Below are 21,263 nucleotides of genomic sequence, written 5' to 3'. Positions count from 1 at the left end.
GTTGGGAGCTTCCCGCCAGCCTGAAAGCAGTCAAAACCGCCAGCCTGAAAGCAGCCCTCAGCCCCTCACCCAGACTGGCCAGGCACCCCAGTCGGGACCCCCACCCTGAAGGGTGTGTGACCAGATGCAAACAGCCCTCAGCCCCTCATCCAGGCTGGCCAGGCACCCCAGTGGGGACCCCCACCCTGATCCAGGACACCCTTCAGGGCAAACCAGCCAGCCCCTACCCATGCACCAGGCCTCTATTCTATATAGTAAAAGGGTAATATGCCTCCCGGCACCGGGATCAGCGGAGCAGTGAGGCCTCCTGGCACCAGATCAGCGTGACAGGGGGCAGCGCCCAAACCCCCTGATCACCCTGCGGCTCTGTGTGTGACAGGGGGTGGAGCCCCAACCTCCTGATCGGCCCTGCTCTGTGTGTGACAGGGTGCGGCGCCCAACCTCCCCCCCCCCCCCACGGGCCCTGCTCTGTGTGTGACAGGGTAGAGCCATAACCTCCCCATCGGCCCTTCCCTGAGTGTGACAGTGGTGGCGCCCAAACCCCCTGATCCGCCCTGCTCTGTGTGTGATAGAGGGCGGTGCCCCAACTCCCCTATTGGCCCTACTCTGTGCATGACAGGGAGGAGCTCCCCAACCCCCTGATGGGCCCTGCTCTGTGCGTGACAGGGGGGAGTTCCCCAACCCCCTGATGGGCCCTGCTCTGTGCGTGACGGGGGGGGGGGGGGCGAGGGGGGGGGCAGTGCCCCAACCCCCTGATTGGCCCTGCTCTGTGCGTGACAGGGGGTGGCACCACAACCTCCCCATCGACCCTGCCTTAAGTGTGACAGGGGGCAGTGCCCCAACCCCCCAATCGGCCCTACCCTGAGCGTGACTGAGGGTGGCATCACAACCTCCCAATCCGCCCTGCTCTGTGCATGACAGGGGGTGGTGCCCCAACTCCCCAATCAGCCCTGCTCTGAGCCCGACCAGGGGCTGCACCTAGGGATTGGGCCTGCCCTCTGCCACCCGGGAGCAGGCCTAAGCCAGCAGGTCGTTATCTCCCGAGGGGTCCCAGACTTCGAGAGGGCACAGGCCGGGCTGAGGGACCCCCCCCTTCCCCCCCGAGTGCACAAATTTTTGTGCACTGGGCCTCTAGTATATATATAATGCCCAACCCAACCAGACTGTCATTGAGCTTTGAACTAGCCTACACTCTACTTTTCCTTCTGGTTGTACTGGGGAGTTTTTTCAAGAAGACTCTCTGTGCTATTTCACCATCTAAAGTTGAGTCAGCTACTATGTCTTCTGGGGTCATTACCTAATCATCTTAAGTAGAATTGCTCTTCTACTTTATTGATGGCATTTTCACATTTGTTTCTTATATTTATTTGTGGACATGCCTTGCTAACCTTGTTTCATGGCAAGTATTGGACTCATTTAGGCTACTCATAGCTATGGGGTTATATTTTTAAGTATACCCATATCAATCAGAGAGTCAGAATTTTCATTGATAATATATTATAAGGATAGAGTTCAATGTTACTTTCTGTCATTCTCTTTTATTTTAATCTCTATTATTTGATGTAACTCTGTTTGCCAATGTGTACATTTGTGTGTGTGTGTGAGTTTTGTGTGTGTGTATGAGTGATGTATGTTTGTGACACCTAAAATAGAGGTTATATCAAAGATGTAAAACACTTTTCTTTTTTAATTTGTAGAATCTAAGCTTTAGTTTCTTTCTGCTCACCTGTCACCATCTTGAGGAAAAAGAAAGAAAACGAAAAAAAAAAAAATTAATAGGAACATCCTTGTGTTTCAAGCCTTTATAGTGAAGAAAAAATGAAATGGAGGAAAGGTAATAAACTTGTGGCCTGAAACCAAGTACTATAAATCAGGACCCCTTGAGAATGACCAGGTAGAGGTTGTTGACCCATATGAGGGCATTGTGAATGCCCAATGTTACACAAGTTTTGTTGCCTATATATGATGTTAAAACTTGCCCAAATTTGTATTTCTTTATGGTGTCTGGAACTGTGCCACTACTACTATAGTAAGTATTCAAAAAATTATGTAAACTGATAAAATAATTGTAAGAGAATTGAAGTCTGAGTGTGAAAGTACATTGAAAAATGAAAAAAAAAAAACAATTAAAACAAAAGTCAGAGATTGAAGAAACAAAGGCAAGAATTGAAATTCTTAGAAGCTTGTTGGATAAAAGAGTGTCTGCATCTACTTATCAAAATGCTCACACAAGTTAAAAATGAAAATATTTTCTTTGATCCTAACACAGGTGGATCTAAATTGCAAGTTATTCATGAGTGATTAGCTGCTGCCATTTTTAGTTTTTATCTCAGTAGATAATTGTGTTGAATTTTTTGGAAAGATGCATAGTCTCAAACAAATTGTATTGATGCTTTACTATGTAAATATTTAAAGATGATTTTTTTATTAGTGGAACTCCTATGCACATATATTGGCATTTTGACAAAAACTTTGCAATGAATGTTACAGTTTTTGCCAACAGCCAAAACCAAAACTCCAAGAAAAATGCAAATAGATGTCACTTCTCATTTGTAAGAGGCTTGAGAATTATGAATTTATAAATATTTATGAGCAATAGGTCAAACAGAACTTTGCTCTCTCTATAACAGTTTATGCCTGTTTATACATGTAGTAAATACATAAGAGATTTCTTGAGTCAGTGCGATAAGGATTGAAAAATTAGAAATGGGATAATATTAGGTTGTTTTCTAGGAAGTGTTTTCCTGGTGACCTAAACACTGTACTTAGAAATAACTTGTTTATGGATCATTAATTACTCTTAGTCTGAAACAGATAGGATTGCCAGTGATATTAAAATATATCAAGTTTGGAATTGAAAAGGAGAATTTTTTGCTATTTAGACAATAAATAACATTGAAAAAACTGTTTATTCACTAAAGATATTTCATGTAAGTTAGGTCAAGTAAGAAGTTATCCATTTTTCAGAAAATAATAAAAAAATGAAGAAAAGAATAAAGAAACAAAATATATATGTTTGCATGATATCATGGTTTACTTAAGCACTTTTCATAGTTTTATAGGATAGCACTTGTATGGGGAAAAGTATAGAGCTAAAATACTAGTAGCTAATCTTGCCATGTTTATATTTTCTATGCAATTATTAGTGAAAAAAATAAGATATTTACTGTTTACTTGTCTCTTAAGAGGGTGCAACAATTTAACCCTTTGAGTGCCAACCAATATCCTAGGAACTATGCTAAAATTGCCAAAGCATTTTGAGTTAAGGTTTTTAATTTTTTTCCCACATAAAGAATGAACTACTAGCATCTAATAGTGACACTGCAGGAGGAGCACAATTGCGCTCCAGGCATTTTTGGCGAAAGACAGGAGGAGTGTGATCGCGCTCCCCAGCACTCTAGGGGTTAAGGGAGCCTATTTAAATGCATTACCTTGGAGAACCAAGATGGCGGCGTAGGGAGCGGACCTGTGTGTGCTGCTCTCTCACAGCATCATTGAAACTATCAACTATGAAGTAAACAACCGCCACTCAGAACCATGGGGAAGTTGGCCCAGTGGGAGATCTACAACTGGAGGAAAAGAAAGAAGCGCAGTGAGACTGAGTGGGAGCTACGGAGGCACCAAAACCAGAGGTACGCAGTCACACGCCACGCGGGCTGCAAATGGATTCTCGGTTTTTTACGAACCCTCGAATCCTCTGGGCTTGCTCGGGGCGGGTCTCTGAGGCCCCAGATCCCACAGGGAGAGGCGGCCACGGCCTTGCAGTGGTCGGAGAGCGAGGGAAGCTCTGATACGCGGCTGCTCGCCGGCACCGAGGGACAAGAAGTCCTGGTGTCCCGGGGAGGCGAGGGGCGCGGAGACGCCGCCATCGCTATTTCATCCATGCTGGTGACTCCCTGTGACCCCGCCCTACCCTCAGGGCTGTGCCAGAGGCACAGGAGGGAATGACTGTGCTTTTACAAACTCTCAAATCCACTGAGCTGGTTCGGGCGGGTCTCTGAGGCCCCAGGCCCCAAGGCGAGAGACGGCATGGCCTTCCAGCGGTCAGGAAGCGAGGGAGGCTCTGGCGCTCGGCTGCTCGCCGGCACTGGGGGACACAAAGTCCTGGAGTCCTGGATAGGCAAGGGGCCGCTGAGTCTCCGCCCCGGCGACTCCCTGTGACCCCGCCCTACGCAATTTACATTCCCATCTGGGCTGTGCCAGACCCACAAGTAGAAGCGCCTTTTCTTCTGCAAACTTTCAAATCCACTGAGCTGGTTCAGGCGGGATCATGAGGCACCAGACCCTACGGGGAGAGGCAGCACGGCCTTGCAGCCATCAGAAAGCGAGGGAGACTCTGTTGCACAGCTGCTCGCCGGCACTGGGGGACACAAAGCCCTGGCAGGGAGTCAAGGGGCCGCGGAGACTCAGCCAGTGCTATTTGCTCCGCCATGGCGACTCCCTGAGTCTCAGCCTTAATCAATTTACATCCCCATCCAAGCTGTGCCAGGTGCACAAAAAGACCCACCTGCGCTTTTGCAGCCTATCCCAACAAATTGCAGACTTCAACTGCTCGCAGCCATGAGAGACACACTCAAGAAGCAGACCCAGGAGAACCAGGATGGCGGCATAAGGAAGAGACCTGTGCGTGCTACCTCGCACAACAACATCGAAACTACCAAATATCAGACAAACACCTATCATACAGAACCATGGGAAACTTGGCCCAGTGGAAGCTCTACAACTGGAAGGAGAGAAAGAACATTGAGACTGAGTAGGATGTGACACCAAGTACAGAGCCCAACCCAACAAACTGCAGATTTCAACTCCTCGCATAGAAAGAAGCGCATTGAGACTGAGTAGGATGTGCTGAGGCACCAAGTACAGAGCCCATCCCAGCAGGCTGCAGATTTCAGCTCCTTGCATCTGGGAGGGATGCAATCGGGGGGGCAGAGTCGGGTCCGGGGCCGGCCAGGGCTGGGCCTGACTCGGCCGGCACTGTGGAACTGCTGTACCAGCAAGCGCGCAAACATGCCCACTGGTCCCAGTCTCTGGTGGGGCGCTGCGGGACAGCAGACAGGCAGTCTGTGCACTTGGTGGAGGGCAGGAGTGCTGGATGTTCAACCACCAGGAACGCCTGGAGATTTTGTCTGGTGGGGAGCCGCCGGCAGGGGACAGAGGGCCAAACATCCTGTTTCCCCGGTAAGGCTGGGATGGCCCCGGTGAGGTTGAAACGGTCCCGGTGTGGTAGGGACGACCCCGGCGAGGTTGAAACAGCCCCCGTGAGGTAGGGACGACCCCAGTCAGGTCGAAACAGCCCTGGTGTGGTAGGGACAACCCCGGTGAGGTTGAAACGGCCCCCGCGAGGTAGGGACGACCCCAGTCAGGTCGAAACGGCCCCGGTGTGGTAGGGACGACCCCGGTGAGGTTGAAACAGCCCCCGTGAGGTAGGGACGACCCCAGTCAGGTCGAAACGGCCCCGGCGTGGTAGGGACAACCCCGGTCAGGTTGAAACGGCCCCGGTGTGGTAGGGACAACCCCGGTCAGGTTGAAACAGCCCCGGTGTGGTAGGGACAACCCCGGTGAGGTTGAAACGGCCCCCGTGAGGTAGGGACGACCCCAGTCAGGTCGAAACGGCCCCGGCGTGGTAGGGACAACCCCGGTCAGGTTGAAACGGCCCCCGTGAGGTAGGGACGACCCCAGTCAGGTCGAAACGGCCCCGGCGTGGTAGGGACAACCGCGGTCAGGTCGAACCGGCCCCCGTGAGGTAGGGACGACCCCGGTGAGGTTGAAACAGCCCCCGTGAGGTAGGGACGACCCCAGTCAGGTCGAAACGGCCCCGGCGTGGTAGGGACAACCCCGGTCAGGTTGAAACAGCCCCGGTGTGGTAGGGACAACCCCGGTGAGGTTGAAACAGCCCCCGTGAGGTAGGGACGACCCTAGTCAGGTCGAAACGGCCCCGGTGTGGTAGGGACGACCCCGGTGAGGTTGAAACAGCCCCCGTGAGGTAGGGACGACCCCAGTCAGGTCGAAACGGCCCCGGCGTGGTAGGGACAACCCCGGTCAGGTTGAAACGGCCCCCGTGAGGTAGGGACGACCCCAGTCAGGTCGAAACGGCCCCGGCGTGGTAGGGACAACCCCGGTCAGGTTGAAACGGCCCCCGTGAGGTAGGGACGACCCCGGTGAGGTTGAAACAGCCCCCGTGAGGTAGGGACGACCCCAGTCAGGTCGAAACGGCCCCGGCGTGGTAGGGACAACCCCGGTCAGGTTGAAACGGCCCCGGTGTGGTAGGGACAACCCCGGTGAGGTTGAAACGGCCCCCGTGAGGTAGGGACGACCCCAGTCAGGTCGAAACGGCCCCGGTGTGGTAGGGACGACCCCGGTGAGGTTGAAACAGCCCCCGTGTGGTAGGGACGACCCCAGTCAGGTCGAAACGGCCCCGGTGTGGTAGGGACGACCCCAGTGAGGTTGAAACGGCCCCCGTGAGGTAGGGACGACCCCAGTCAGGTCGAAACGGCCCCGGTGTGGTAGGGACGACCCCGGTGAGGTTGAAACAGCCCCCGTGAGGTAGGGACGACCCCAGACAGGTCGAAACGGCCCCGGTGTGGTAGGGACGACCCCGGTGAGGTTGAAACAGCCCCCGTGAGGTAGGGACGACCCCAGTCAGGTCGAAACGGCCCCGGCGTGGTAGGGACAACCCCGGTCAGGTTGAAACGGCCCCCGTGAGGTAGGGACGACCCCAGTCAGGTCGAAACGGCCCCGGCGTGGTAGGGACAACCCCGGTCAGGTTGAAACGGCCCCCGTGAGGTAGGGACGACCCCGGTGAGGTTGAAACAGCCCCTGTGAGGTAGGGACGACCCCAGTCAGGTCGAAACGGCCCCGGCGTGGTAGGGACAACCCCGGTCAGGTTGAAACGGCCCCGGTGTGGTAGGGACAACCCCGGTGAGGTTGGAACGGCCCCCGTGAGGTAGGGACGACCCCAGTCAGGTCGAAACGGCCCCGGTGTGGTAGGGATGACCCCGGTGAGGTTGAAACAGCCCCCGTGAGGTAGGGACGACCCCAGTCAGGTCGAAACGGCCCCGGCGTGGTAGGGACAACCCCGGTCAGGTTGAAACGGCCCCGGTGTGGTAGGGACAACCCCGGTGAGGTTGGAACGGCCCCCGTGAGGTAGGGACGACCCCAGTCAGGTCGAAACGGCCCCGGTGTGGTAGGGACGACCCCAGTGAGGTTGAAACGGCCCCCGTGAGGTAGGGACGACCCCAGTCAGGTCGAAACGGCCCCGGTGTGGTAGGGACGACCCCGGTGAGGTTGAAACAGCCCCCGTGAGGTAGGGACGACCCCAGTCAGGTCCAAACGGCCCCGGTGTGGTAGGGACGACCCCGGTGAGGTTGAAACAGCCCCCGTGAGGTAGGGACGACCCCAGTCAGGTCGAAACGGCCCCGGCGTGGTAGGGACAACCCCGGTCAGGTTGAAACGGCCCCCGTGAGGTAGAGACGACCCCGGTGAGGTTGAAACAGCCCCCGTGAGGTAGGGACGACCCCAGTCAGGTCGAAACGGCCCCGGCGTGGTAGGGACAACCCCGGTCAGGTTGAAACGGCCCCCGTGAGGTAGGGACGACCCCGGTGAGGTCGAAACGGCCCCGGCGTGGTAGGGACAACCCCGGTGAGGTTGAAACGGCCCCCGTGAGGTAGGGACGACCCCAGTCAGGTCGAAACGGCCCCGGTGTGGTAGGGACAACTCCGGTCAGGTTGAAACAGCCCCGGTGTGGTAGGGACAACCCCGGTGAGGTTGAATCGGCCCCCGTGAGGTAGGGACGACCCCAGTCAGGTCGAAACGGCCCCGGCGTGGTAGGGACAACCCCGGTCAGGTTGAAACGGCCCCCGTGAGGTAGGGACGACCCCGGTGAGGTTGAAACAGCCCCCGTGAGGTAGGGACGACCCCAGTCAGGTCGAAACGGCCCCGGCGTGGTAGGGACAACCCCGGTCAGGTTGAAACAGCCCCGGTGTGGTAGAGACAACCCCAGTCAGGTTGAAACGGCCCTGGTGTGGTAGGGACGACCCCGGTGAGGTTGAAACGGCCCCCGAGAGGTAGGGACGACCCCGGTGAGGTTGAAATGGCCCTGGTGAGGCTCAGACGGCCCTGGTGAGGTTGAGACTACTCCACTGAGGTTGGGACAAATAAAGGGGACCAGTATGGACTGATGAACAGGTGTAGATACAGAAGCAGAGCAACATTGAACAGAATGTTAAACTACAATGGGGAGCCTGGGGAGGGTTGGGGGGGGGGGATTAAGAGACCAACTGAAGGACTTATATGCATGCATATAAGATTAACCAATGGACACAAGACACGGGGCGGGGGGGGGGGGCGGGGGGTAGGGGCCGGGGGAATGTCATGGGGGGGAAAAAGGAGACATATGTAATACTCTTTGTAATACTTTAAGAAATAAAAATTATTTAAAAAAAAAAAAAAAAAAAAAAAAAAAAAAAAAAAATAAATGCATTACCTTTACCTTATTCTACCGAAGTAAACACTTCAAAAGGCTGATTATAGATATAGGTATATGTACATACATTCATAAACATTTATTTGGTTTATGTATATATTTCTCTATATGCACATATATAGTTTTAATACTTATATTTTTATATGAAAAGTTAGGCTCATTTAAAAGTTCTTACTTTTCTAATCAATCCTTCAATATTATTTTCTATTTTTTGCACATTTAACGTAAAAAATAGAATTTAAGATGAAGTTACAACCAAGATTTAAGGAGTACAGAAAAAAGTCTGTAGAAAGTTTGTCATTTGAATACTTTTGAGGGAGGGATTGTTTAGAAATTCATAGTATTTTGAAATAGAGTGGGGTAAAAATCATTTTTATTCCCTTCAGAAGACTGTGTGTGTGTGTGTGTGTGTGTGTGTGTGTGTGTGTTTAAAGTCCAGGTATATCTGTGGGATCTTTAATATAACCTTTTTTTAAAAAATATATTTTATTGATTTTTTACAGAGAGGAAGGGAGAGAGATAGAGAGTTAGAAACATCAATGAGAGAGAAACATCGATCAGTTGCCTCCTGCACATCTCCCACTGGGGATGTGCCCGCAACCCAGGTACATGCCCTTGACCGGAATAGAACCTGGGACCTTTCAGTCCACAGGCTGATGCTCTATCCACTGAGCCAAACTGGTTTCGGCTAATATAACCTTTTAAGATCATTTTGACTTACACATGGTTAAAGCTAGTTCCTCCTTTTCCCTAAGGATATTTATAAAGAAAATTATTACCATGTTAACACTGGATAGTTAACATGCTTTAACTTCATTTTATATTTGTGTCCATGTATCTGAACATTAATATGACCAATAACTTAGTGAGAAAATAGTTAAATTTGTTTGTTTTCGTTTGCAGTTCATGACTGTTTTTCAAGTTATAGGATATCTATCTATATCTATATATATATCTATATCTATATCTATATATATATATATATATATATATATATATATATATATAGCTATATATCTCCTATCTAATAAATGACAAAAAGGGTAATTGACCGTACCTTTGCTACGTTTCCCATTGGCTAATCAGCTAGATATGCAAATTAACTGTGAACTAAGATGGCAACCGGCAGCCACACAGCTGAGGTGAGCAGGAGGTTTGCTTGCTCCAGTGATGGAGGAAGCCAAGATTCCCCACCCGCTGCAGCCCAGCTCTGAGCACCGTAAGCAACAAAGTTTCAATTATAGAAGCTAAACAAACCCCAGATACCTGCTTTTAGCAGGCCGTGGCCTCAGAGCTGGGAACGAGCAGGAGCCAGCTCTCAGCTCCAGTGACGGCAACAAAATTTCAATCATAGAAAGTAAATAAATCCCAGAATAAAAAAAAAAAAAAGAAAACAAGGAGAGGCTGGGAGCTTCAGTCGCCAGCCAGCCTGAAAATGGCCCTCAGCCCCTCACCCAGACTGGCCAGGCACCCCAGTCGGGACCCCCACCCTAAAGGGGGTGTGACCAGCTGCAAACGGCCCTCAGCCCCTCACCCAGGCTGGCCAGGCACCCCAGCAGGACCCCCACCCTGATCCGGGACACCCTTCAGGGCAAACCAACTGACCCCCATCCATGCACCAGGCCTCTATCCTATATAGTAAAAGGGTAATATGCAAACTGACCCTAACAGCAGAAAGAATGGGAATGACTGATCACTATAACACACACTGACCACCAGGGGGCAGACACTCAATGCAGGAGCTTCCCTCTGGTGGTCAGTGCACTCCCACATGGGGGAGCTCTGCTCTGCCACAAGCCAGGCTGATGGCTGCCAGTATAGAGGTGGTGGTGGGAGCCTCTCCTGTCTCCTCAGCAGCACTAAGGATGTCCGACTGCAGTTTAGGTCTGCTCCCCACTGGCAAGTGGACATCCCCCGAGGGCTGCCGAGCTGCCAGAGGGATGTCTGATTGTCAGCTTAGGCCCAATCCCCCGGGAGCAGGCCTAAGCCAGCAGGTGGTCATCCCCCGAGGGGTCCCAGACTGCGAGAGGGCACAGGCCAGGCTGAGGGACTCCCCACCTCTGAGTGCACAAATTTTTGTGCACCGGGGCTCTAGGATATATATATATACACACACACACACACACACACACATATTCCCCTTACTATAGAGTTCAGTTTTCCTACACTTAATGATGTAGGGGTTAGTCATAACGTTAATGGCAATAAGTTTATAACATTTATAATAAATACTACTTTATACTTCCCTAACAATTTCTCAAAGTGTTCATGTTGCTAGAAGATAGAACTTGCTTGATAAAGGTTAGTTTACTTTAATTTCTTAATGAACATATTTTGTCTGTTCAGTGACTCAGGTTTCATCATTTTATATCATATCTTTAGTAGCACACATTTATTAAAGCACTTAGTTTTGGATTTGTATATACATCTTTGCATATTAATCTATATTTATCAAATGTGAAGTATAATTTTTCTTTGATCTGTTTTATTACATCTCTTGTCCTCATCTTCTACCTTCAAAGAATCAGGATGTTGCTCGATGAAGAATGAGAGATGTTAACTAAGGAAATGAACAGTATCTGTTCACCATTCATTCAAACGCCCCCTTTTTCAGAGGAAGTAATATTGTTTAGTTACTAAGCACTTTAAGGAATACTTCTTCAATTTAAAATACTGCCTTGGATTTGTAGAAGTCTCGTGTTTCTATTCCTGTAACCGTACCCTATCTGGGTTTTCTCCCATCCCTCAGATTGCTCTTACTCATTTTCCTTTCATGACTTCTCTTCTTTCTACATTTTACCTGTGGGCATTCCTGAAGGCTTAGTACATGTTGTTGTTTTTCTGTGACATATTTTCTTAAGACCTCAACTATGGAGAATGTGCTATTGGTCACAGTATTTCGGTCCTGTCTTCTCTCCTGCCTAGGATCAACTGTCCCTATGGTTTTTATGCTTTCACTTGGCTATCTCAATTTCACCTCAATTTCAGTAAGTCTACCACTGACTTCATTATTATTTTACTCACAGGTTATTTTCTACTTGCAGTTTCTCTGTTTCAGTCAGTGAAATTACCAGCTTCTATGTAATAAGGCTTTAAAATTGAACTTTAAATAATGTTTTATTTTATTATTCACATTGCCTTTTATAATCAGCCAGCCAATCTGGTCTACTATATATATATATATATATATATATATATATATATATATATATACACACACACACACACACACACACACACACACATTATAGGAATGTACATCTTAAAAGTGTTTTATTAAAGTAAACTTTTATCAGGATTAATATAATTTATTCTGTCTGTATCTTCCTTTATATTTCTATCACCGAAGATCACTTGCCTATTAATTCACTAGACTACAGTCTCTTAGCTGACTTCCCTGCTCAAATATATTCAATATAATCTAGGCTAGCCTACTTTTAAAAGATGTAATTGACCCTCATCCCATTCTTCTCAATCAATACCCATCTCTACTCCTCAGCCTGGCTTTCAAAGACCCTTTATCCAGGGCGTCTCCACCCGTTTGTCTTGTGTGCCCTTCTTTCTTGTGAATCTATTACACACGCCCCCGTGGTTTAAGGACAATAAAAATCCCCATCTCCTCTCCCCCCTGGGTCTTTTGTTACTAATGTTCTTTTCTTCTTATGTTGCAACACAGGGACCACCTACCCTGACCCACACAGACACAAGCCTCAACATCAGCATCATTGCTTACTCACTGTTTAGCCCTGGCAACATTACTTAAACTCTGAACTTTATTTTTTTTTCACTTATTAAAAGGTGATCATTTTATCTCCTGATAGGATTACTATTACAAACAACATTTATATATATATATGTATATATATATATATATATATATATATATATATATGCAAGAAATGTTGCTTAGTTGTAATAATAATAATTGGCTATTAGTATTCTCTGCCACACAACTTAGCATTAACCTTAATGCTTTCTTTTACGTATGCCATTTTTCATCTTTATTAAGCACTTCTAAGCAAGATGTTTCCCTGACCCTTTGAATTTAAAAACTGTATGTTGCAATTTAAGCAAGTTTAGCACAATTCTGAAAGCAGAAGGCAATACACTCAAGTTGCCTGGGTTCAATTTCTGGCTCTACTACTTACCAGATGTATAACCTTGAGGAGGTTACATAATTCCCAGTGACAAAGTTTCTTCATGTGTAGATTAGAATACACTAAATTTTCTAACCCAAGGGTTGTTGTGAAATGAAATTAATCAATATGAGTAAAGCTTTATGAAAGTCTGGTTATGTGGAAATTCCAATATGTCAGCTCACACAACCAGTACGAGTTCTTGAATAAATTACTTTACATTTATTGAATATATAGTGTTATAATGATAAACTAACATCAAATGTGTAGAGAGAGATTTGTTAAATTTATAGTTAAATGAGTGATAGGAGTAATGCAAATTAAGGGGCTTTCTAAAGTCACCTTTTGTTGGAAACATAACTGCAAAGTATCCTGTAGAATCCTATAATGTATAACTCTAGGACACGTATGAAATGACAAATACAATTTCTAAGAATACTACCTAAAAAAAAGCAAGAATTTGTTTGATTACATTAATACACAATAAGTTTAATTGACATAAACTGTGGGGAGCTAAAATTTATAAATGTGTTCTACTATTAATAGCTACAAGTACATCAGGTATATGCACAATTTATCTCATTTAAAAAAAAAAACTTATGGAAAGATAGTAAAATAAATAAAAGGAAACCAGTAAGACCCTAGAAACTTTTCACTTTTACAAACATTATATCAAATACCTCATTAAAATCAGATATACAATAATTATATATATTTTTTTGTGACTATTGAGTGTGAGCCTCTACCTTAGACACTTCCATTCCTTGGTTTCATGAAATTCTACATTACTGTTCTTAAGGTAGAAACTCCCTCCTGTTATTTTATCTTATTTTTTATTTATTTCAGAGAGAACGGGGGAGGAAAAGAGAGATAGAAACATCATTGATGAGAGATAATCATTGATTGGCTTCTTCCTGCACACCCTAACAGGAATCGAGCCCACAACCTGGGCATGTGCCCTGACCAGGAATCGAACCTCCTGATTCATAGGTCAATGCTCAACCACTGAGCCCTGTTGGCTGGGTTCATTCCTGTTATTTTACATAACAATCTCTCACTATTTAACATGATCTTGTCTTTATACTAGTGGACACAAAGAAGAACAAAAACTTACCTGTTTCTTCAAGGAGCTTCCAATTGCTCAATAGCTTTTTAAATGAGATTTCAGTTTTCAGAATTCTTTTTTTTTTTTTTTTAAATATATTTTATTGATTTTTTTACAGAGAGGAAGGGAGAGAGATAGAGAGTTAGAAACATCGATCAGCTGCCTCCTGCACATCTCCCACTGGGGATGTGCCCGCAACCCAGGTACATGCCCTTGACCGGAATCGAACCTGGGACCTTTCAGTCCACAGGCCGACGCTCTATCCACTGAGCCAAACCGGTTTCGGCAAGTTTTCAGAATTCTTTAAAACATTTGTGAAGTTTCCTAACTACACTCAAAGTTCATGGATAATGATCTTGAACATTAATTTTAAAGCTGACTTAAACAGAAGCCATTAGCTAAATAGAAATTATTGAATTTCAATTTCCTTCTGCAATCTGTTCCCCTGGAACAAAAAACAAAAATGTTAAAGAACTTTAATTGCTTCCTCAAAATTTATATTTGTATGGTTTGAAAATTAATGATAACATTTAAAATTCTCTTTCTAATATGATCAAATAATACCTGAGGGATTTGCTAACTTTTTGTGTAATTACTGATTTCTTTTAGCCTTTCCTATCTAAATGGTTGTAGCAACATTCCAGAATGCAACCTCCCAAAAACTTACCAAGTCTCTACTGGTGTCTCTTTGCACTTTGGCTCATGATCCATTGTCCAAACCAAATCATTTTGGTCAGGCCCACATGTGGGGAAGACCTACACAAGGCTCTGGATGTATTGTTTTTGTTCCATACAATGCTATTGACCAAATGTAAAGATTTTAAAATAAGAAATCTAGAAGGGACAGTGAGAATAATCATTAGCACTTTATTGATCAAAAAATTGATGCAGAAAGAAAATGAATTGACCGAGATTAAAAGTCCAATTGTATATGGAGACAGATTTAATATTAGGTCAATGATAAGAGCTACTAATTCAGTGCATTTTTCCCTCACTCTCTATATATTAAGTTAACCCCAAGACTCATTAACTGTAATGTATTTCAAAAATTTTACAACCTCATGATGATACCTTTAACTCAGTTTGTGAAGTTTGTCAAGAGTATTCTAAAACTTTTTAGGGTTATGCTTCGCTGCCTGGGGAAAATAACCACTGAAAGGGGTTAATCATGCTGCTTTAGTTAACAAAATGTAAATTTGTTTTAGGAATGTTCAAAATCTATCTATCTATCTATCTATCTATCTATCTATCACCTATCTATATAAAGATCGTTTTTTTAAGGCTATGTTTTAGAGTAGCTTTGGTTCACAGCAAGATTAAAACGAAGAATCCAGAGTTCTCATGTACTCCTGACAGGAACACAGCTTTCTCCCTTACCAACATTCCCCACAGAGTAGTGCATTTGTTATAATCAGTGAATCTACACTGACACATTATAATCAAAGTCCATGTTTATATTAGAAGTCACTCTGGGTTTTCTGTATTTTATGTGTTTGGAAAAATGTATAATGCCATGTATTCATCATTATAATATCATACAGAGTGTTTTTACTGCCCTGAAAGTCCTTTGCACTTCACCTGTACATCCATCCCTCCTGTTCCCAATCTCTGCCAACCACTGATGTTTTTGCTGCCCCTATAGTTTTGTCTTTTCCAGAACGTCACCTACTTGAAATTATAGAGTAGTAGCCTTTTCAGATTGGCTTCTTTCATTTAGTAATATGCATTTAAGTTTTCTCCATGTCTTCATGGCGATGCTTTTTAGTAATTAATTTTATTAATGTGTCTACTTTTGAGTAAATTTACTTATGAAAACAATTCATCTGATAGAGTAGATATAGAATTACTTTTAAAATCCTGTTTAAATTTAAAATGAATCCATTATACAAATAACTATTACAATAAAAATCAAGATGAAATAATATTATGTTACCAGTAATATAAAGAAAGCACTTGAATAGAGAGAAATAGTTCCATGTTAGGTAAAAAATCCATAAGTATGTTTAAAAACTTAATGTTAAAATTTTAAGTATAAAGGGAGGCAACATTGCATCACAGGAATTAGTTGATCTATTGTTTAATATCTCTATTTTTTAATATCTGTATTTCCTATTAGGCACCAAGATCCTTAAAGTTAGGAACTCTGATTACCTTGTTCTACACTGCATTCCCAGTATCTAGTATAAAGTCAACTATAAAACAGATCCTCGATAAATAATTGCCCAATAAATTGACTGAGTAGTGGTGAAGGCTAGTAATTCAAGATGGAAAAGATTCAGTGGTTTCAATACACACTGATTGCCGCATGAGTCATCAACACAACTCATGTACAGTCAAACCTTGGTTCTCTCATGTCTCCCACCTCGAACATATCTGTTTTCAACCAAGTTGTTCACACAAAAAAAGTCTCAGTTATTGAACAAATTTCAGTTCTCTACCTAATAGCCTTTCATGCTTAAACATCAGGTTAGTAGAGAACAGTAAAATTACTGCTCAACCTCATGTTGTTAACATCTCAGAAAATTCTTCTGTGAATATTTTTGTGTTTTCTTTTTTTGCTCTTGTTGCTAGCAAAGTGGATGATTAGCCCAATTTTAAAACATAAAGAGGCTATCAAGAGTGCTAATGTCGCTAATGGTGTGGGGAGAAAAATGATCACAGGAAATTGAAGAGGCAGAAAAACTGTTGTTGATTTGGACAAATACAAAGCAGTTAGCCGGTGACAGCAAGTGGTGATGATACAAGCTGACCTCCTGAAAGATACCCCTGGAATGAGTGATGAAAGTGATTAATTTAAGGCTAGTAAGAGATGGTTCGATAAATTTGAGAAGTGTTTGTTTATATGTTAAGAAGTACAGTAGACATGTACTGAATATAAGAAAGGTTACCACCCAGGTTTGGAATTTTCCTCTACATTATAGCAGACAAATGCAGCTGTTGAAAGAAGACTCGGAGAAAACTTTTTCGCTTAACACGCAGAAATACACTAAGCATTCCTTGGAGTCTCTATTTAGTGATTTCTGTATTCAGGATGTACATTTGGGGAGTATCATATTCTGTCTTTGAGCATAAGTACACTTTTTTTTTTAATGCATGTTCACTTTATAAAGCTAAACAGCTGTTCCATCAGGGTGAATTGGGGATAAATGAGCACAGTTCAGCATTTGAAGTAGGTGTTATAGTCCTACATATCCATCTTTTATGAGGGCGTTCCAGCTTTGCACTTCAAATCACAAACCGAGCCATAAAACAATTTCATCGATGGTCTATTTTCAAGGTATTTGGTAGCAACACGTGTTAAAATTGGTAAATAGATTTAAATATACTTATAGGTCAAGATGAGCATTAAAGGAAAAGGAAAAGGGGTTTAAATTCTCTATGTATTGTGATTATGACTACAGGAAAGTTGGCTCTCTCTCTCTCTCTCTCTCTCTATATATATATATATATATATATATACACTAATATATAGATTTGATGTGGAAATTGAAACTAGATATGTAAACTTGGATTCATGTGAAAACGCTGGATTGGAATATGAAATGTTTTTGCCGTGAACAGAACAAATAGTAACCTATGTGAAATGTCATATTTTTAAAAATAATTTAAAATTTGTTTACAGTAGGAGATTGGTCACTAACTCATGTCATGGCAAAAGTCACAACTTTTAGCTCTAGCCAGTGTTGCGTAGTTGGTTGAGTGTTGTCCCATGCACCACAATGTCATTTCTGGTTGTGAGCTTGATCAGTGTAGGAGGCAGCTGATGGATGTGATTGATGTTTCTCCCTCTTTGGTATTTCTCTCTCTCCCTGCACACCTCTGGGTCTCACCCTGAGGAATTAGAATGATAGTGACCTCAATGAGGTCTCAACATTCAAACATTTATCTGTATTTTCATATTTATTCTTCTCCTTTTCTCTCCTTCAATCAAAATAATATCCCTCCACTTTCCAGTGTGATTGTTCATTTGCACTTTTAAATCTACTCAGAATGAAAAGGCAAAAAGCCTTCAACTTATTTCATTTTCTTACTCTTGCTCTCCAGTGGTTTAATTTCTAAGTAAAAAAAAAAAAAGTTTTCTATTTACTAATTTATAAAATACCTGAGGGTATAACATTTGAGGGTGTGTATCTTATCTGTATCAGCCACAACTAATGCTCATTTCAGCTCTTTGCCTTGCCCATTGGAGGCACTCAAAGTGACATGAAAAAGAGAATTCAAACTATGGATAAAAATTTAAAGAAGAGCCACAATATATAAGCTCAGTCTTAGAAACATACTTACATTCTTAATTTAAAATTTAAATATATAAGGAACATCAAGGATTTAAAAGGTTTTAATCATTAAAATTATATCCCAAATAAGTTTACAGTTTATATTTTAAAACACTTTCACAAGTGTAAAATATAGCATAATTTAAAATAAATAACACGTTGAGTAGATTTAATTTGTTTCTCTAAGTTTTCATGAGTTAAGGACTGCCAGCATCTCAGAAAGAGTTGTCATTGACATATTCAGATCTGAATTCAAAATAACAGTAACTATACATACTCTCAAGGTGAGACATACTGAAACCACAGAGAGTTTCCAGTCTCATTTTACTAACTTGTCAGATTTTTTGTGTGTGTGAATACAATAACAAGAAGTGAATTTTATATTTACACTAATGTTGCTAGAAATGTTTAAAAATTATTCTATATATATAAAAGCCTAAGCAACCTTTACAACCAGTTGCTATGATGTGCACTGACCACCAGAGGGCAGATGCTCAATGAGGAGCTGCTCCTTGGTGGTCAGTATGCTCCCACAGCCAACCTCCTGCAGCCGGCCAACCTTCTGCAGTCCCTCCCCTCAGCTGGCCAGCCCCAATCAGCCCTGATAGCTGGCCAGGCCTAGGGATCCCACCCATGCACAAATTTGTGCACCAAGCCTTTAGTGATAAATAACATCCTTAAACTACAATAAAAAGTAACACAATAGTAACTCACAATGATATTTTATAACTTCATAAAATACTCATCTGCTTTTAAAATATAAAATGTCTTCGAAACCCAATCTGGTGCTGTAAGCAATATGCATATCCTGATTTTGTAATCACAGGTGATTTAAATTTTGTTAGAATTAAAGTCAGTTTTTACTTTCATGTATTTTCTCTCTGCATCATACTCCCACCTCTCTCCTTTTTGATTACTACCTATCTTTAAGATTTCACTTCTCCAGGAAGCTCCCTTCCTGATCTAACATACATTTCATCCCAGGAAAGATAGATTAGCTAAGAGATTACAGACTACTCTTAATCCTGACGTTGCAAGTTAAAAGTTGTGGGAGCTTGGGCAAGAGGTTTAACATCTTGTACTTCACTCTCCAGTCCCTAAATAGGGATGATTACCTATTTCACTGGTTTTTCTGAGGATTATATTATTTAAGGCACAAAATGTGCTTAAAACAGCTCGCAGAAAGGCATGTTGTATGTGAGTAATAATTAGCACGTTCTTTGCATGGTCCTTGGAAGGGTTCAGTTCCTTCTGGGTCCTTGGACTGAGGACCCTTGACTGGAGGCCACCCTCAGTTTCTCACTACACTTTTCTCCCCAACATAACTTGATTTATCAAAGTCAGCTAAAAAGTCTACTAAGCAAAATGAGTCTATTAATCACAGAAGTAGCATCCTATTGTATCTGCTGTATTCTATCAGTCCCAAGCAAAATTCTAGACTTAGCCCACACTCAAAGGGAAGAAATTACAAAAGGGTATGAATATCAGGAGGAAGTCATCTTAGAATCAGCCTGCTACAATTTTCTTTCTTCTCTCCTCCCCTTTCTCAAAAATATCCACTTTCAACAATGGAGATAGGAATCATCTTTTCTGAAATGGTTGTTAATCCAATGACAACATTTAAAATGAAAGTGCAAAAATATTTTTAAAAATTCAAAATATTTACATTAATTTATTTGAAGATAAATTATATTTTATAAAAAGTTACATGGCATGCTTCAACAAGAGTGGTGTTGCCTATTTTTAAAAAATAGATACTCATTTCAATATGTCTATTAAACAGAAACCTTTCTATTTCAGGGAGCCAGCAACTTAATTTATACATTATTGTACATCTAAACTGAAAATATTTTCCTACCTACTTTTTTTTATTGCTTTTGATTGGTTGTAAATTGTTTTTGGGATTTTGTTTAGCCCCTAAACACTGAATTGTTTGAATGCATATAAAAAGAAAATAGTACCTATTCATCATAATGAACACTAGTGTTAATTAAAATGTAGAACAATGGGTGAAAATTCATATGGCTTTTTAGTTTTGGAGAAAAGTAAAACATAAAGAGATCAAAGACTTTTTCATTTCAATCTGTATAATTTTATTTTATTTGTGTGTGTGTGTGTGTGTGTGTGTGTGTTTTCATTAGGTATTACATATGTGTCCTTATCTCCCATTGCCCCCCCCAACTCTCCACTCATGCCCTCACCCCCACCCAGTGTCTGTGTCCATTGGTTAGGCTTATATGCATGCATACAAGTCCTTTGGTTGATCTCTCCCCTTTCCCCCCACCTCCCCTGCCTTCCCTTTGAGGTTTAATCTGTTTTTGTTTATCAGTTTATGTTGATCATTATATTCCACAAATGAGTGAGATCATGTGATATTTATCTTTCTCTGACTGGCTTATTTCGCTTAGCCTAATGCTCTCCAGTTCCATCCATGCTGTTGCAAATAGTAATAATTCCTTCTTTTTAAAAAAATAAACATAAAAAAAGAGATCAAATTATTACTCTTCCAGTTCCATTGATCCTTCTGTTTAAAAACTATTTGTTTAAGAATATGAATATCCATAAAAATGAAAACAAGTTACATTTAGTCTATGAGATTCAGAATGTCCTTCATGTTTATTAAAATTTTATAATGAAACATTATGTATTATAAAATATAACAAAAAATAATTTAATAACTTAATTTTTGAAGTTTTTTTGTCAATTTTTAGCTTTTATTCTCAGTATGTACAAAGATCATGTACTAGACTCACAAAAGGAAAAATTCTTTAGTTTTATTTTATTTTATTTAATTTTGGATAACATATAGCAGGGTTTCAAAATGGTGTAAACATGTTGAAAGTAGGAAGATAGGTGGTATTTCTTTGGAGTCAATTTTGAAGGTAAATACAATTTCAATAATTCAGTTGCAAATAAGTAAATGTACTTTTCTTGTTTTTCAATTTTAAATGAAGAAATATCTGATACTTAACAAACTACTTAGCATAATTATTAAAAATTCCATTTTTAATAATGTTTTTTATTTCTAAGTATTAAACATGTAAGTGATGGAACAAGTTCTTCTTCATATTCTCAAAATATGTATAATACCTTACCTGATTAAATCTATAAACTGAAATTTATTAATTATGATCTTTGTTAACAAATGCATGTATTAGGAGAATCAGGGGAAAAACATGAAAATTCTATTTAATGTTTTAGTTATCTGTCACTTCAAAATTTCAAGCCATTGACTTCTTTTTTGTCCAGTTCAGTTTGCTTAC

At 42.6% G+C, this 21,263-nt stretch overlaps 1 protein-coding gene across 2 annotated transcripts in view; it reads left to right on the top strand.

Annotated features, from left to right (window-relative positions):
• Positions 1-21,263, top strand: part of CNTN5 (contactin 5) — a 1,123,865-nt gene that overhangs the window by 366,856 nt on the left and 735,746 nt on the right. The gene's annotated exons all lie outside the window — the stretch shown is intronic.

Source organism: Myotis yumanensis, unplaced genomic scaffold (genome assembly GCF_028538775.1).
Source record: "Myotis yumanensis isolate MYYU_CA2020_CCGP unplaced genomic scaffold, mMyoYum1.0.hap1 SCAF_10, whole genome shotgun sequence".
NCBI classification, from domain to species: domain Eukaryota; kingdom Metazoa; phylum Chordata; class Mammalia; order Chiroptera; family Vespertilionidae; genus Myotis; species Myotis yumanensis.
The sequence above is the reverse complement of the archived record's forward strand: the minus strand, read 5'-3'. Positions and strand labels throughout refer to the sequence as shown.